Source organism: Schistocerca americana, unplaced genomic scaffold (genome assembly GCF_021461395.2).
Source record: "Schistocerca americana isolate TAMUIC-IGC-003095 unplaced genomic scaffold, iqSchAmer2.1 HiC_scaffold_124, whole genome shotgun sequence".
NCBI lineage: Eukaryota > Metazoa > Arthropoda > Insecta > Orthoptera > Acrididae > Schistocerca > Schistocerca americana.
The window spans coordinates 192,501-197,500 of NW_025725308.1; the positions used below are offsets into that span (position 1 = coordinate 192,501).

A 5,000-nucleotide genomic window follows, 5' to 3' on the forward strand; every position below is an offset into this window, starting at 1 on the left:
CCGCCATTCAACGATCAACTCAGAACTGGCACGGACTGGGGGAATCCGACTGTCTAATTAAAACAAAGCATTGCGATGGCCCTAGCGGGTGTTGACGCAATGTGATTTCTGCCCAGTGCTCTGAATGTCAACGTGAAGAAATTCAAGCAAGCGCGGGTAAACGGCGGGAGTAACTATGACTCTCTTAAGGTAGCCAAATGCCTCGTCATCTAATTAGTGACGCGCATGAATGGATTAACGAGATTCCCGCTGTCCCTATCTACTGTCCATATCGTCGCGCGCGGTCGAGCGTCGCGTGCGCTCCCGTTCTTTCGGCATTTTGGGTGGGTAAATCGAGTGCGATTATTGTGAATTTTGGCACAGAGTTTCGTGTTGTGACATTACAGCCTGTGTAGGAAAATCTTTGCCCTCGGTCGAACCGTTTTTGTGTTATGGTGACGTATTCGAAATTGGAGATTTAGCGTTGTGTCGTCTTAGTTACGGAATTTGTGGTGTATGTGAAGTGCTTCACCGACGCAGACTACACCGTGGGACGTGCTGGCGCATCTCCTGGGTCCTCAAAAAGGTATTTGTGTCCTTTTTTTCGAAAAAAACCGATGTTTTCGTAAAGCCATGACTTACCACAAACTCGTGAATTCTTGCCACTTCAGTGGTACTGGACAGGTGCAGTAAATATATTTCATCTGTAAATGTACAGTAAAGTGACCCACTGTGCCTGGAAAGTGCTGTTTTGGTGGTCGTGTGTTGCCCTTTGTCTCGCGCGCATCTCCGCGTGCACCACGTGCTTTTAGAAATCCGTTTCCATCCGCGTAGCTTCAGTCGTTATCTAGCCTTCAAGTACACGGCTGTGTTCTCCAGGTCTTCCTCCAGCGGACAGTGTGTAAACAAGTGGGTTTTCCATTGATAGTTTAAAAGATACAGGCAATCAAACCGAAGAACGCGTGGTAACCACGTGGCGACCGGAAGTTGCCGATAATCATCCAAAGAGGGGGTGTTCGGAAAAGTTCAACACCACCGATTGATAGACGTTCTTGTACTCTATCTGACGACATAGAGAATTTGTGGCGTACCTTTTAGAATAGAGCTATTAAATTGATTTTTCCTATGGGCGCGCACACGCGTCGTCTTTCTTCCGCGCCTATGCAGTAATCCGTTTGCATCCGCCTGACGGTAGCTGATAGCTGTTTTGAACGCATGCACTGCTGTTCCCCATGTGTTTCCCTATCCAAATATGAACAGAGAAGTGTACATTCTTTTGTGTGTTTAGGAGCTATAGGCACTGTAAGTGACGACATCGGAGCGGCCACGTGTCGGACCGCGCGCACACTGCGTTTTCTGTAGTAATCCGCTTGCATCCACGTGACGGCTTTCGGTAGCAGGATTGTGCGCATGTGATAGTGTTCTCCATGTATCGTGCTATCCAGTGATGTAGAGGGAAGCACGTTTTTCCTTGTGAGTTCAATAGTACTGCCATTGCAAGCAAAGATACCGAAACGACCGAATGGTGACGGGAACTGCAGATTTCTGCGGCCAAATCCTGCCTGTAGGAAACTATCAAACACGTGTTCCCGTACGCCTTTTCATCCTCTATCGGTTGACGTAGAGAAATAGTGGTCCTTCTATCATAATATAGCAGTGGAGCAGTATTTCCTTACGGCCTGCGCACACGCGCGGGCGACCTGTACTGCGCGGCACGCTGCGCGAAGAAATCTGTTAGCAGTGGCTTAGCGACGGTCTCTAGGGGAAACTCAAGACAAGGCGAGTGCTATATGGTTCATCTCCTGGCAGATGGAGTGTAAAATGCCTTGTTCTCCGACCATAGTATAGCAGCTATTGTCATTCTTCTTTCGTAATCGGAAGTCACATCGCCGAAACTCGAAAGCTGCAGTTAGTGAAGTGCTCTCTGTTCCTCCACGTTTCTCATTTCTTCAATGAGTAGGGCTCTTATTGCAGAACTGACCCTCTCGCTCGGCAGTCACCAATGATACCAGCCTTTCTGTTGACGTGTTATAGTCTGCCCTCACATTTCCTGCAGGTGGTATAATTATAGCCTGTCCCTACATCCTCTGCTGTCTGTTAGGGTAAAACACTATCAACATGAGAAAGATCGTGTGCAACATGTGTCTGTAATTATGAAACTGTGTAACTATGTGTTAGGTTAGGATAGTAAACTGAAAAGAAAAATCGAGTGCAGTGACAGCTCTCATGCATGAACATCGATGGAAGGAAACCGATCAGGCTGAGCAGGTGTTTAATATTGTGTAAATGTGTGTTAGGTTAGGAAATGGAACTGAAAAGATAAATCGTGTGCTGTGACAGCACCTTCGTTGTTATCATTTTGTCTGTAGTTTGTATTTCTCCCTCTCCCAATATGTGTGTCTTATTGTTTAGTCCATGCTAGGTTAGGAAATACTTTCAGAGAAGTTAAGTCGTATGTACTGTGTAGCTGTCAGCTCTGCATGAACGTCGACGATAGGAAATAGACTCCTTGGTTTTTAGCATCGTAGGTTACATAGGGCCCCTATACTTCTCATGTTATTATTAGGTTAGTAACTCTACTTTCTTTTTTTTTATTTTAGGTTATAGAACTCTAGTTACATAAGAAATATCATGTAAATGTGTGAAGGTGGAAGAGGATAGTGGCTGGCACCTAGAGCAAACTTGCCATAGAAGTTTTCTGTTCCCTGAAGTGTTCTCATCACAGGTGGAAGTCTAAGCCCTAAGGAAGAGAAGAGCTCTGAAAAGCCGCCCCAAAATGGGGCCCAGTAAAGAAAATGTAGATATAGGAAAGGAAGTGGGCCGAAATTCCATGAATCCAAGTGACAAGGAAGGAGCTAAGACATGTACCGACCTACAAGCAATGACAAACATAAGAGAAGAGATGGAGGCGTTTCTGTTTAACGAGAACAACAAGATAAACAATGCCCAGAAGAAATTCATACTAGGGAAACTGTCAGTATACGAGCAGATACTGAAGAAATATGAAATGGATATTCTAGAGCTCACAACAGAGCTGAGATGTGTCAAGGCTACTCTAAATACATCTCCTGTAAAAGTCGAGAGCTATGCCAGCAAGGCAGCGGCACAACCATCCATACCAAAAAACGAGCCCAGGAAGACCCAGCAACCAAAAATTCTCATGATCAAACCAGCAGAGGGAGCTCAGAAAACGGACAAAGAACTTCAAGAAACAGTAAGGACGCTAATCGCCACTTCACTAAAAGATGTAAGGATCTCAAAATGTAAGGCAGTAAAAGACAAAGGCATTGTTCTTGAGGTCCCAAACGATCAGGATGCAGAAAAAATAAGGAAGTGTGGAGACATAGCTCAGTCCGGAATTGCTATATCAGATCCAAAGAAAAGAAATCCAAAAGTAATCATTTTCGACGTCCCAAGACAGACAACAGAAGAGGAGCTGAAAACTGAGCTGTTTGAAAGAAACCTCTCCAGGCTCAACACGTCTCAGGAAGAAGTTATGGATGGCATCAAGGTGCTGTTCAAGACTGGCCCAAAGGAACGGGAAGATGTAAACTTGGTTTTGGAGACAACACCAGAGATCTGGAATAAGCTAACACAGCAGGGCCGTGTCTACGTAAGTTGTACCTCACACAAAGTGAGAAACTACAACAACATAAACAGGTGTTTTAAATGCCAGGGACATGGACACACAGCTGCAAAGTGCACGAGTGCAGAAAACACCTGTGGTCACTGCGCAGCATCTGGACACACCTACAAGGACTGCCCAACGAAAGATCAGCAAGCACACTGTGCAAACTGCAAGCGTGCTAAGAAGCCACACAACCATGCCGTAACAGAGAAATCCTGCCCAGAATATAACAGAGTCAAGGCCATAATAACCTACAGAACTGATTATGGCCAGTAGGGACGATTCAGTTCTGCGAACTGGAAGAAGACAAGGGACTGGCACACAGAACAATGTCATAAGGATTCTCCAAATAAATGGGCAAAGGGCAAAAGTAGTCCCTGATCAACTGGCACAGAGGGTAAATGAGGAGAATGTGGATGTGCTGTTGATACAGGAACCCTACTGTATAAACAACAAAGTAGTAGGCTATCCCCCAAATTACCAGCTCATGTATAGCGCCAAAGATGGAGCGACAAAGGCAGCTATAGCAGCTAGGTCGCAGACACTAACAGCAATGCAGCTCACAAATTTCTGCAACAAGCACATGGCTGTTGCTAGTGTAAGTGGGAATTTTGGCGAGATTTATGTAGTTAGCCTCTACTGCCAATATGGTTCACCCATAGATCAGTTCCTCCAAGAATTGGAGGTCATCCTGGACAAACTGAGTGGGAAAGCAATAGTCATAGGAGCTGATACAAATGCCAACTCACCAGTCTGGCACAGCCAAACAACAGACGAGGCAGGCAGAAAGTTGGAGGACTTTATCTCTCAACATGGTCTTCTGGTCATAAATGAGAGATCGCAGCTAACTACTTTCAGTGGGCCCAATGGGGAGAGTAATATCGATGTAACTATATGTACACCCTTAGCTGCCAGAATGCTGTGTAGGTGGATGGTCCATGAGGAATGGACATCAAGTGACCACAGGGCGATCACTTATGAGGCCAGAGTACCCCAAAGAATGAGGGCAAAAGAAGAACTCCCAAATTACAATACAAGCTGTGCAAAGTGGTCCATTTTTGATAGACAGCTCATTAGTGCCACAGAGAACTGGCTACAAAATCCACAGGAGGGAGTCAACGAAAAGGTAAACAGACTGCAGGTGGCAGTCTATGAGAGCTGTAAAAAATCAATGAGAAGGAAGAGACAGGTGCAAAATCCAGTACCATGGTGGAACACAAAACTAGCAAACCTGCGGCGGGATACCATGTCTGCACGGCGATTACTACAACACACACGCAAAAGCGGAAACGAAACTGCTCTGGTAGCTGCAAAGAGCAACTACAACAAAATTAAAAACAGGTTCAACAAGGAAATAGCCAAGGCGAAAGAAGAGACATGGCAGAAGTGGGTC

The 5,000-nt window shown here is 45.5% G+C and overlaps 1 pseudogene; it reads left to right on the top strand.

The window, feature by feature from the left end:
- The window catches only part of LOC124563800, a 2,970-nt pseudogene extending 2,695 nt beyond the window's left edge, over positions 1–275 (top strand).
- Positions 276–5,000: the final 4,725 nt, after the last annotated feature.